This window comes from Anser anser (genome assembly GCF_964211835.1).
Source record: "Anser anser genome assembly, chromosome: 2".
Classification (NCBI taxonomy): domain Eukaryota; kingdom Metazoa; phylum Chordata; class Aves; order Anseriformes; family Anatidae; genus Anser; species Anser anser.
The window spans coordinates 120,485,591-120,499,471 of record NC_139721.1 but is presented as its reverse complement, the minus strand read 5'-3'; the positions used below and the strand labels follow the sequence as shown (position 1 = coordinate 120,499,471).

General features: G+C 40.8%; 1 protein-coding gene and 1 long non-coding RNA gene across 13 annotated transcripts in view; both read left to right on the top strand.

The window, feature by feature from the left end:
• The window catches only part of RBMS3 (RNA binding motif single stranded interacting protein 3), a gene marked incomplete at its 3' end in the record, with an annotated part of 701,513 nt that overhangs the window by 126,103 nt on the left and 561,529 nt on the right, over positions 1 to 13,881 (top strand). The gene's annotated exons all lie outside the window — the stretch shown is intronic.
• LOC310893786 lies at positions 4,370 to 7,737 on the top strand. The gene is made up of 3 exons (XR_014579286.1): positions 4,370 to 4,774; positions 4,950 to 4,978; positions 6,391 to 7,737. It is a non-coding gene; the product is annotated as an uncharacterized lncRNA (long non-coding RNA).

Below are 13,881 nucleotides of genomic sequence, written 5' to 3'. Positions count from 1 at the left end.
TGTCAGAAACTTGCTATTTCTGACATAGTAACCTTGAAGTTAGTGGGTTACACTGACAATTGAGCAACAAGAAGTAGAGAATCACAGTGTTCTACACTTTTCTTTTGATAGGGTAGTATGCTGCATTAGTCATAAATGCTGATACTTACAAATTAGTATTTATTCACAAGCCTCTCAGTTGCTCTTAAGTTTTTACTTTTAGGGAATTATTGGTTTCAAGGAGCATTAGGAAAAAAAGATTATTGGTTTAAAAGCTATGAATATTTAGTACTTCAAGCAGAAAGACTTTGATTTATACTTGAAATCACTGGAAATAAATGGGAACATGCACTCTTCAGCATGTGCTCTCACTGTTGTTTCCTTTGATAGCCCAGGTGGAGGCAGAATTTCTCTGTACTTCTGGGGACCTTGAGTGTAAACTAGTTGCAAACTTCCACTCAGACTTTGTGCTTACGCATCAGAAAGTTACAATGCTTTACTGGGTTTTGGTCTTCATTTAAAAAAAAAAAAAAAGTAATGTGAAATGGCACAAGGGTATTGAATTTGGACTGTTACATAAAACAAACAGAAGAACCACAGTTTGAGATAATACCTTGAATGGTGCCTTCTGTTCTTAGCATCTGCTGGACTGGTCCATTGGACTGCTATTATACTGAATTGATACAATAATGCTATTTATTTCTAGATAGTTTTTGTAATGGTATAGTAACATATTTCTATCAGAAGAAAGAAAAGGCGATTGGGGAAACAGGCAGTAAGGATTTACCAGGAGTAAAGCATGTCTGTCCAACCTGTCATGGTGAAATGGCTTTTTCTGGGAACAAGGCAGAACAGTTGGCATCATTTACCTTGACTTCAGCAACACTTCTGGCATGGTCTCCTCTAATGTTCTTTATCCAAATTAGGGATGGGTGGTTGAGAAGATGGGTAAAAATTATCTAGTTGGATGATTAGATTTAGAAGTTAGATCCAGGTGAAGTTGTACTCTGCCTAAGAAGACTGAGGGAAGTAACATGGGTTTGTATCAGGACTTTTCCCGTTTGACCTCTTTATTAGTGACTTGCAGAACATGATGAAGGGCACTTTCATGTTTGCAGATGACACCAAATTGGAGAGAATAGATTAATACACTCACAGGCTGGACTAGAAAGGCTGGAGAAGCAGGCTGGCAGGAACCTTATGAAGGTCAATGAGGGCAAATGCAGAGTCTTTCAGCTGGGAAGGAATGAGCCTTGCAATGACAGGCTGGGGCTGCCTGGCTGGGCAAAAGGCCCTGGGGGGACATGGCAGACTGAGAGCTGCAAAGAAGTCAGCAGCAAAGTGTGGTGGCCTCCTGGGCTGTATGAGCAAGAGCAGAGTCTGTAGATCCAAGGAAGTGCTTATCCACCTTTATGTAGCACCCATGAGACCACAGAGGTTGTGCAGTCAGGCATCCCTGGAGGTTTTCAAGACCCAGCTGGATAAAGCCCTGTGGAACCTGGTCTGAGCTCACAGCTGGGCCTGTTTTGATCAGGAGTTGGACTAAAAGCCTCCTGTGGCCTGACTTGAATTTTCCTATGATTCCTATGACTTTTTATAACAAAATCAAGGTCCACCTGAAATATTTACTTTTCTGTAGAATATTTTTGAAAATGCTCTTGTTTGTTTAGGAGCCTGCTGTATTTTGATTTAAGATTGAGGAATAGTTATCTAATCTCTCCAAAGTACTTATGGATATAAATTTCAAAATCAGTAAGCTTAAAGTTTAGTATATTGATGAGTACAATAAACAGAAAAGTGAATTTAATAAACTGATAGTAATCTAGCCAGAAACACAGTAAACTGTTATAATTCATGCAGATTCTTCTATGGTACTTGTCACCAGACACTGCAGACTGTGCTTAGAGAGTACATACCAGCTCAGAAAAAGCATCCAAGGTTACCTACTCTCCTATGAGCTTAGAGGTTGACGACTGCGTTAGCAGCTTCCACTATGTGTACCATTTAACACATTTTACAAAATGGTCTCTGCTGTTAGGGATAGGTTGCTGATGGGTTGCTTTAACCATTAACCAAGACCGTGCATTGTCGTGGTTAATGCATTTCCCTTCTCATAGATTTATGCTTTCACGTTTTAGATCAATCCTCTGGCACATTTCACTGAAACTAGTGGAAATTAGAGACATTCTCAATAAGTTTGGAAAATAAATCAAACTTTTTTTAGTAGGAAGCTTCTAATAGGCCATGTTGGGTGATGAAATGCAAGAGCTTCATTCTTGAAAATCTACTGACCTGCCTTTCGAAGTGCAAGTTCACTGACAGTACAGTGACAAAACCTTTAACCCCAGTAGCCTCTTAAAGTTTCTCTCAGAAGTGTTAACACTTGCTATCTTAGCAGTAAACCTGCTGATAATTATATCAGCCTTGCAGTGGACTGGACTATTGGCCTAGCTAAGGTCCTGTTGGCTAAATCTGTGATTACTATCAAGAATGAATGTGTTTTCAGGATATTGGTTGTTATCCAGTGTGAACTAACTGGATCTTAAGGGTATGGCATCATTGAAAGTTATATTAATTAGAGGAAGGGCGTAGTTCTGTTACTTATAGCTGTTTTCAGTCTCTATATGTTACCATACTAGACTTATGTGGTAGGTTTATATAGATTTCCCATAAACTTCAATCCTGATCTGAATATATTTACATAAGGGCTTCTTCCCTCAACATCTCTGCCCATCTATTTTTGGTAAGAAATTCTACATATTTTGGTAAGAAATTCTACATAGAATGGAATGGCTTGGGTTGGAAGTGACCTTAAAGATCATCTAGTTCCAACCCCCCCAGCTATAGGCAAGCAAGGATACCACCCACTAGATCAGGTTGTCCATGGCCCCAGTCAACCTTGCCTTGAACACCTCCAAGGATGGGGCACCCACAGCTTCTCTGGGCAACCTGTGCCAGTGTCTTACCACCCTCTAAAGTATTTCCTCCTAACATCTAATCTAAATCTCCCCTCTTTAAGTAGAAAACCATTCCCCCTTGTCCTATGGCTATCTGCGAGTGTAAAAAGTCCCTTCCCAGCTTTATTGTAGGACCTTTTTAAGTACCGAAAGGCTGCAATGAGGTCTCCCCAGAGCCTTTTCTTCTCTAGGCTGAACAGCCCCAGCTCCCTCAGACATTTTTCATAGGAGAGGTGCTCCAGCCCTCTGATCATATTCATGGACCTCCTCTGAACCCACTCTATCAGACCCACATCCTTCATGTGCTGGGGGCCCCAGACCTGGATGCAGCACTCTGAGTGGGGCCTCTCAGAGGCAGAGCGGAGGGGCACAATCCATCCCTCAACCTGCTGGCCACTCCTCTGTTGATGCAGCCCAGGACACAATTGGCCTTCTGGGCTGCAAGCGCGCACTGCTGGCTCATGTCAAGCTGTTTGCCCACCAGAACCTGCAAGTCCTTCTCTGCAGGGCTGCTCTCAATGAGTTCTTCTCCCAGTCTGTGCTCATGTCTGGGATTGCCCCGACCCAGGTGCAGCACCTTGCATTTGGACTTATTTAACCTCATTAAGTTCACGTGGGCCCACTTCTCAAGCTTGTCCTTTGGATGGCATCCTTTCCTTCTGTTGTATCAACTGCACCAGACAGCTTGTTGTCATCTACAGATTTGCTGAGGGTGCTCTTAATCCCATTGTCTATGTCACTGATAAAGATATTAAACAGCACTGGTCCCAAGACGATCCCAAATCTCCTATGGGAACTGCCTGCTTGCTTACCTATAAACAATGTCAACCTTTTTGGTTGCCTTTGTACTCTGTACTGTACAGTCTGTCAATGACAAGTTACTACAGGATCAGGCTGAATTGTTGGGAAAAATAGCATTGAAATGTCTTAATGTAGGAAGACAGTTGATTATCTCTTAGCCGCTTCACAAAAAAATTGACAGCCTGTAGCACTAACTCATGAATTTAGCAGTAGGGCCTTTTTTCATATTTTGGTTTGCTCCCTGCATAAATCAAGCAGAGCCTTTAAGGAAGTATAATGGTGGCAGCACCATTATTTGTTATAAATTTTCTGCTGCTGAATAAAAGGAGAGAAACTCAATATGAAACCTATGAAAATACAAAATGATAAAAGCAGGTATTTGGCTCTGGAAATTTTTCCCAGTTATTCCCAGCACTGGGGATTTATTCATAGGTTATATTTCATCCGTAAGTGTGTGGCTGCTGTTTTTCTTGAAACTGTGATCTGCCCACCATCATCTGCAGGCCAGTTTTGTTCCTCTTGGATTTTAGCAAGTATGTGATGCTGTTGTAGCTGAATTTTACAGGGCTTCCCGTGATGAGCATCACAGGCTCCTATGAGAAGAGATTGTGAATGAGACTTGAGCAGCTGAATCTTGGCAAGCCCCGGTGGATCCTGTTAGAGATCAGAGGAGTAACCCACAAGCAAGGACATGGAGTAAACAGCGATACATCTGTCAGCAGAGAGCTGATGAAATCCGTGCTCTCCGTATGGTTGGGAATGAAAGAAAATATTTTCATCGCCGTTTCACCTCACTTGCACCTCATATACAGCCTCTAGTAAAAGAATGTGAACACTGTTGAATATAGGCTGCTCTGTTAACAAGAGACCCTGCTGTGTATGGATGTATGGTATGGGTATTAGTGCACTGCAATGCAATGTGTCTACTTTGGCAGTCTCTGGGAGAAATGCGACCAATGCTGTCTTCATTCCATTAAGTTTTCTGTAGTAGGATAAAGCCAAAGTCAAGAAAAAGGAATTGCTCAATGAAGAGCATGGTAAGAGCTCAGGTTTCACTATTAGGACATTGAAACTTTTTTAGAAAGGAAAAGTATATAAATTGTTCTGAGTACGGAAAATATATATTTAACGTTTATTTTACTTTTTTTCTAACCAATTCTTTATTTAAGGAGTTGCTATTAAGTGTATGTTTTTTCTTTTAATTCTTAACAGTGAAAATAGGCCCTGGAGACTTTCTACATGTATCCTTTTTTTATGGTAATATTTAGTCAAGGACCATAGAGTGAATTAACAAAACCCAAGTTGTCATTTAATTTTAGGCATTGATTTGTGTGAATGGTAATATTTTTTTGATGATTTCTTTAGGCTAGTCTAACTTCAAGTGCTCCAAAGAGAAAAGAATATGGAAAATGAGTAACTGGTACTGCTCTTATGATAGCAGGAGGAAGGGAGCAGAGATCCTGCTATACAGGCACCCCCTGGTAGGTTATGCTGCAAAAAGCAGGTAGGGCTCCACTCAGTCACACTCCTGCAGCCCAGAGTACTCTTCTCTGCTGAGCAGACACCAAGTGCACACTAATTTAATACTCAATACACAGGTTAACTGTTTCAAGGATAACTTTAACCTTCTGCTTTGTGAATGGGGAAAGTCATAAGACTGTGTCTAGAATATATAACCCACCACCATATCTGGTGGGGAGAAAAAGACCTTTCCTTCCAATATTAGTCGTAGGTCTATGCTGCTTGGAACAAGCAAGGGTTGTTTCAACCACAGATAAATGCAGAGTGTGTCCTAGGTTGCCCCTATGTTAGCGTTTTTGTTCTGAGCAGTGGTGCAACTTTGGAGCGAGTCTGCTAAAACTCTCCGCATACGATGCACTGGCTTGATTTGCAGTGTGGTTTTGGTGTGCATGGATTAGATCCCTTTCAGAACAAAATTAGGTTGTATATCCACTTCACGCATCTAAACACATTTATTAAAAATTTAGGGATGCAAATGGCTGAACTGGTAGTGCTACTACATGCAGCTTGAAGTCCAAGTTTCACAAGTAAGTGAAGCCTGTTACACCTGTCTCTGGTTGACAGCAGATCTGGAGGTCAAGCAAATGAGGTGGTGAAGCTGATATTGCCATGCCAGAACATGGACAGAGCACGACGTCAACATCCTACTGTTTCCCCTCTGGGGTAATCATGAGGTGGTAATTTAACAGCAGACTGCCTATTCTGGGCAGGAAACAGCATATCACTGTAGTTCTAAAGCTCTTCACTTGTGAAAGTTGTAGTTGTTGCAGAAAAAATACATATGCAAAATGCTCATTGTAGCACAGATGCATGGATAACAATGTTTGGCTTCCTATTTAGTATCTGTGTATTTAAATTATTTTTGCAATTAATCAGTCCTGTGGAAATAGTCCTTAGGGGTGCTAGAGAGTGATGGAAAGCCCTGAATCATATGACCACTGTGGGAGGCTCAGAAGGGCCTGCACAGAGATGTGCAATGAGCTGTGGGTAGAAACGGCACAGAGTGACTAAAAGTCCCTGCCCCAACAGGGCTTTGGGCAGCAACTTCAGTTTACAATATTTACAGTAACCATTTTTTTATTATGAAAACACTTTAAATTTTTGGGTTTGGCCTTATTTCTCCATGACTGAGATCTTCCATTGGAGATTTTGGTCTTCTGTTCTCACTGCTTTTCCTGACCAGGTGGGACCTGCAACTGATTTGCATTTATCAGGACACAGGGAAGAAAATGAGCATGGTTTTCTGCACACACTGGCCAGGACAGGCCATGCTGCAGCTGTGTGGGAGAAAAATATTTATCTGTACAGCCTTCCCCATTCATGTTAGGGTCCCCAAGTCCCAGAAACATAGAGGAGGACTTTATGCATTTTAAGCCTCATCTTCTCTCCTAGTGAGCTTTTCCAACAACAGTGCAAGACTTAAATCACCCCATAACCTACCATAATCTTTCCTGCTTCCAACTGAAAAATGAACAGTGGGTGCCAAGGCTGTGTTTTCTGATTGTCACTTCTATGATCGTGGATGTGTACATCAATACCTTCCAGCACCAGGAGAGGTTATGAAAACATCAGAGCTGGCGGGAGCCAGACTTTTCACACCAAGTTGTGGGACAATTAAAAAAAATTCCCTTCCAAACAGACTAAGAACAAAACTTCAAGATCTACTTTTTCAGATCTAAATTCAGATTCTAGATTCAAGATCTACTTTTTTTCTCCCACCCCCCTCTTCATAAAAATTTTTGTCTTAAATTAAGAAAAAAACAAACAGATAATACAAAAGCTACAAATCAAATCACATTTTGAAAAGGTCAAAGTTTTTCAGCTTTACAAGAATGTTTTTTTCTTTTTTTCCTGAAAGAAATTGTGCTTTTATAAGAGCCATTTTTAAAGAAGTGCTTTCCCATGGAAATGTTATTTTCGAAAATGCTGGAGCTAACAACACATAGCTGCTCCCTGCCTGAAGTAGGTGGACTTTTTACCAAGTTGCGCTACAGAAGAAGTGGAAGTTTTACTCATTAACAAGCTTTGGCACCCAAAAATTAAATGCAAATCACAGGAGAAAAAGAATCCATTATCTTTCTTATGGCCTGAAATACTTTTTTTAACTAACAGGTTTTGCTGTTGTGCTCTTGGGAATGATCTCTTCTTGCTGTTTGTTTTAGGCTATAGTTTTGGATAATATCAGGATAATGTACCATGCAAGTCAAGGAAATAATCTTCATCTTCTGTCTGGAATATGACAAGTGTTTCTAATTATAATTAATAACCCGTACATTTAATTCTCAAATTAGCCTTGATATATATATAACTTTACTGGAAACTGGTTGAAAATGGTTTCATATCAATGACATTAAGTTTTTATGCATTCCTTTTGACCATCAGATCATCAGAATTGCCATTAGGCTCTCATTCCTCTGGTCAGAATATTTTCACAAGATTTCTCCCTATATGCATGATTAAATCTTACCAAACTTCTTGTTATCTTGGATTTATTTTTTTCATTGACACTGGAATATTAGCAAGGCTTTAAAGTCTAGCCAAAATGTTTCTATTGTTTTAATTATTTCACAGTACTTCCTATTGTATGCCACTAACTGCATACATTGCAGTTTCAAGTATACATCTGGCCCAGAATCTTGAAGCACCTTAATTTGCAAACGTCTGAACTTCCTCAGCTAATTTAGACTTGCATCGTTGCATGCCAGCTCTCTGGTTTAAGAGCAAGCAAATTCTCTGCCTTGTCACCTGCTCCTCCCTGGGGCCACGCAGCGCAGCTGTGGTGCAGCTGTGTCTGCAGGTAGTGCGAGTTAAACAGAGCTCAGCAATGCCTCACCTTCCTCTTTGGGGTGGCTGAGCAGAAGGCTCATCCTTGAGCAGAAGTCACTTTTTCTAAGTGACTTTATCAGACTTAACCAATGCCTGCCTTGTTTATGGGAAAATACAGTCACTGACTGACCCTACAGAAGTTCACCTACGGAAGTGCTGTTAAGATTGAATTACTGGGTAGAGTGGCATCCCCAGCTACTTCTCATTTCCTTTGTTTTGCTATGGGTATTAGCAGCTCTTCTGTAAATATATTTTTAACCTCCAATTGCAATTATTATTATTTCAGTTACATTTATAAGTCTTTCTCCTGACCAGTTGTAGGGTTGTTACAGGGAACCTTCCTGGTCAAGAAGCTTAATGTGTTTCTAGTTGTATTTTTGCATAGTGATTATTTGCTCCTCTACCACCAAACTGTGCAACACGAAGTAGCAGCAATGCTGTTGGGCTGGAGTCTTCTGGCTGTGGATGGGTTTGTTGGCTTGCACCAGAATTTAATTTATATACTGAGATGCTCCTCTATGTGCTATGATAGATTCTGCTAATGAAGGGCTTGGGTGAGGTGCTTTCTACTCCATGGCTTGAGGCAAATGCTGCCTGAGAAGGGAAAGCAGGAGAAAATGAAGAAAAGCTTGCTGCAACTAATGTTTTGCTATGAGCATGTTTGCAGTATTAAAGCAAATTCATTTTTATAGCCTTGTTAGTTTTAACTTTATCGCCTCCAATTCAATTCATAAACTTAGAATGTCTTATGTAAATGCAAAACTAAAAATGCCAGCAGTGAAGAATTGGCAAAATAGAGAGTTATCCATATAATTTATTGAAAGAATGTAAACAAAGATGAATGAATAGACAGACTGCTCTCATGGGGACAAGGAGAAAGCAATGTCAAAAATGTACACTGCATGAAGCTATGAAAAGTTAATGCAGCATAATGCAACAAGGTCTGCAGAATATTGGGTGAAGCCAATTACTGCTTTTAGCCCAATGTGTTTAATAAATTCATTGTTCTGCCCCTGTCCTCAAGACCAATTCACTGGGGACATCACAGACAGTTTTAAAGTGGCTACAAGATGACACTTTCCTCAAACAATTTCTCCTTGCTATTATCAGCGAAAATGTTTGCATTAAGATCCATGAAACTTGGAAAAAATCTTTAAAAGAAATCACAGAAACCAACAAACATTTACTAGGGGTCATAACTAGTGGAGAGAGACCCTGATGCTGCAGGAGATGCCTCAGCCGAGCTCATGTACTTCAGTTATGCTTATTTGATCTTTAGAAGTTGTCCCCAAAAGCTATGGGATGGGGAGTTGATGGTGGTTGGGCAGTTTTTCATTAATTGATTTATTAGTATTCAATTGATATGTGATTATTTAAATTAATATCTGTCACTAACAACTTGCTTTGAGCACGTTCCTTCCCCTTGACTTGTACAGAGCTGAGGCAGCCCTGCAATTATTTTCTGTACTTCCTGGGTTATTCCAAACATGAATGCTGTTCACTATGGAAACCCCTGTTGGAAGCTGAGCTGGTACAGGGACAATGGTGGGGCTTAAAAAGCGTCAGTCCATGTGGGTGTAAGTAGAGAAGGCTGAGCTTGCAAGACCACTCGCTGGCCACGGATAAGCCATTTGTGGGCTGGAAGTAGTTTAGCTGCATGAAAGGGGTGCTGTGCCATAAAATCTGCTTTTGGCTTCTGTGGGGATTCTGTGGAGTGATCCTGCTCTTTCTAGCTTTCTGTGGTGGCCATGGGATATGGAGAGCAGGAAGATCTAGAAAACTAGGATTTCAATGCAAGTCTTTCAACCACAAGCTTTTCATTAAATGCATTTTATGCAGTCGTTAGCCATCTCATGTATTCTGGCGGTAACTTTCATGACTGCTTTGATAAGGAGGCATACTGATATTTTGGCAGAAAGGAATAATTATTCTTTTCCCAGGAAAATCATTAGAAATTAGAAGAGATGGATTCTGTCCCATAAGCTAGGGGAAAAAATATAGCCAGTCTGCAGGTTTTAATTTCAGCTTACGGGCTTTTTCCAATGGACTGATAGAAAGACAACATCCTATCCCATTGCGGTTCACTTTCTGTATAATGTTGGTGTAGGGTGTACCCATGCAGCTTTCTCCTGCGTTGATTTAGAAATTAATTTGCAAATAGTCTCCATAGGACTCAAATGCATACTTTAGGCCGTGTGGTTTTAAAGCAGTTTGCTGGAATGACTTGGACACTTCATGGTCTGTAATGCTGGGGTCATCTACAGTGAAGCACAGGAGATCACCAATATTCACGACAGGACAGCAGTCCCATCATCGGATGGTATAGCAATAAAATGGCTTTTATTATGGCTATATGGCACTTTATCTAAATCCTGGTTACAGATTTTATGATTGTTCCCTCAAGCATGTGCATGAGGGCACTTTGTTTCTGACATTTAATATGAAACACCCCCATGATTCCCTCAGAGTATGTAATGCTTTTCACAGACATGGGCGAGTAAACACCTCTGTGATGGGGCTGTTGAGTAAAATGGGCAGCGAATCCTGCTCCTAACTCACTTTTGTGACTGAGTTAACTTTGGTAGGGAGCCTGAGGACAAAATTCCCACCAGCCTCAGCATAAAGGTAGATAACTGGTTATCTACCAGTTCTACCAGTAGATCCTTCCTCTAAGAGGAAGCCCACCTGGAGTGGGTCTTCACTAGTAGTTCTACAGACAGAGACAGGATGTGTTGTAGCCAGTTAGAGGAAAACATCAATCTGTGTTCTAATGTTTTCAGCTTTTGCATTGCATATAGCTCAGAATTTAGACTTAAGTCACCATAAAGCTAGAACTTCTTTAAGGTCGAACCTCACCCTTTAAAAAAGTAGAACTTTGATATCTAGGTGAGCTATACAGCACAAGAGCCTTTGCCATAACGTAACTTTTACTAAAAACAGAAGAAAAGCGATCACAACCTCTTAGCCAATTTTGTTAAAGGGTATTTTGAAAGCAATAATACAGTTTTTAAAAATAAATGGGGAGGGGGAAGGAACCTAACTCTGAAATGCAGCAGAGGAAGTAATTTTGATGTGTGAGTGGAATACTGCTAAGGATATACAGTACACATCCTAGTTGATGTAGAAATTACCTACGAGAAAAGTTTTGGGAGATAGAGAAAGAAAAATGTCCAGGAAGGGCATACTACTAAATGATCGTGCATGTGTACAATGTTATTTCCTGCTTCTCTGGAAAAGAATACTGGAGCCACTGGCCTTAATATGCTTATGCAGTTTTAATGTTTTAATAGCCACAGACTCAGTGGTTGGATTTTCACAAGATAACGTGCTCTGTATTATCTCCAGCAGTTGCTTTGCATGGAGATTAAGAGCATCTATTTAGTGTATTTGCCACGGTGGTGCAAAATGGAAGTTTTGATTCTTTTACCTTGTCTGGACAGAGAAATAATTCGTTCAGCAGCCTGAATGAGAGGTGCTTGTACTGTCACAGTGCAGAGGATGGACACGTGAGGAGGTTGTGTTCTGTGTAGCATGTTGTTCTGATCACATAGAAAAGATAATGTGGTAAGTAGTGGATGACTGATTTAGCTATAAGAAGAACAATAAATAAATAAAAAGAAGATGCTGTATAGTTTATTGCAATTTTCTCAAACAAGAAAAGATATTGAATTTCTTTCAAGATGGATCTCAAGAGCCTTCCTTAATGCACAACCAAGGCCAAGCTCTTGAAAGCCCCATGTATTGTATAATATGGCTAACAAAGGAAAAACTGTGCAACAGAGCAGGGGAGCGGCTCTTATTGACTGAATGTGGACAGACTGTGATTGATAGCATTGCTTTTTTTCCCTTTGTGCACTGTGCACAATAATTACTGTAGGCAGAACCTCATGTTTTAATATATTGTACAATAGCCTCTCTTTTGATTGAAATTCATGTTCATTTGATCTTGACAGCAATGCAAAGTTAGTTTTTCCTGTAACATTTTTAATAATTAAACAAGCTATTTAAAGCTTGGCATTTTCATTATATTTGCACCAGTGCTATCCATTATTCTGATGATCCAGTGATTCTTTATTAAAACAAAAAATATTACATTCAAATATTAAATGTCAGGCATAATTCATAAATGTAATGAAAGTCATATCTGGCTTGGAGATGCAGTCCTCGCATGCATCTCAGAGTGGCCAGGGCTTGCAGCATCCTTTTATGCTGGGCCACCTGCATGGCAATGGGTACAATCCTAAGCCTGGTGTCTATAAAGCCTCGTGTGCTCCTCCTGGTGAAGATTCTCTATCACTTTTGGAAAATATTTCTGTGGTTGGAAACTAATCACCAGCGCTGCATAACAGTATTGCTCAAAGCTGAAATATCTCAATTGAGATAAAATCTGGGCCTCGTATCCTGGAGGAGTAAAAATGAAAATTGAAAAACCTACTTAATCACGCTGTGTGATTTAGCTGAGACTTGGATATACTTTGTGTAAAATGCCATCATGCCAAGGGTTATATGAGGTAAGAGTATCAGAGTTTAAGTTTAGAGCTTAAACTTAGATTAATTTTACTTCGTATCCTTACTGTTGGGAAACTCCTAAAAAAATTTTTTTTATAGCAAAGGTAAAGAGTCAGAATATTCATTTCTTTACTGTTGAGCAAGCAGTAGGGGTAAAATAGGCTATTCTGCCTGCTCCTCTTCTGAGCCATACAGGACTTTGGCAGAAAATCCCCATTTGTCTGGGTTGCTGCTGTAGTTCAGGACACATTCGCCATCCTGTGTGTTTGTGCCATGCTGCACAGTGCCTCTGACACCCTGACAGTATGTGAGTTGACGGTACAGATGCGGCGCTGCCTTTTCATTGTCCCAGGGTGTTCATCTGGCTTCAAGGATTTTGTCCAGCTGGTTCTCTTTAGCTGCACAATCCTGGTCTGGCATATTTGTGAGGACTTGTCATCGTTATCGCCTTTCATTCTGCGGCTGGCATGCTCACTTCAGCTCCAGCTGAATCTCCTGTGCTCTCAGGTTGCTCTCCTGGAGATGCAACGTGGTCGGGGAAAACAGGTGTCCATCCTGCATTTTCCCCTCGTTTGCGTTTCACAAACGGTGCTTCTGCCTGAGTTGTGATGGTCAAAGTGTGCCAAACCTTGATTTGGCCATGAAGAAGGCTGTGACAGACAGAAGCTTACCTGAGAAGGGAGTAAGGGGGAACCTGGTGGGAAGGCGAAATGTGCTCTGCTGGCATCAGAGATGTCTGTGCTCCCGGGTTTCCTTGCCAAGAGGAAGGAAGGGCTGGAATTCATGTGGTCTCAGCAATCCCAAAAGACTAGAATTGAAGTGGTGGCATCAGCTGGTATTATTTACAGACAGCAGTAGCTCTCTGGCCGCTTCCTCTGCTCCCACAAAATGTTCCATCATTACTGTTTTCCAAAATGAAATGGCAGCTGCCTAAAATTCTGGAGTGTAACTTAAAATAGAAATTATGGAGGAATAAGTACCTTAGGCTAACTGTATATGTAGATCATTTAAGTGATTTTTGAGAACTTGGAGGCTTTGTTCAGCAGCAACTCATACACCTCCTTCCCAGCCTGCTGTTCTGCAGATGGACAGGTATACCTGGAGAAAAGCTTGCGGAGAACAGTGTCTCAGTGCTTCGTCTGAGACGCAGCAATTCCCTGGGTCCAGTCTTTTTTCCACTTAACTGTTTCCCCAAAGAGCCGCCTACAGTGACAGCCATCCCTTTAGTTCCAGTGTGCCAGTTTGGATGTGATGTTTGGATGCCTGTGTATCGGACCATGTGCACCTC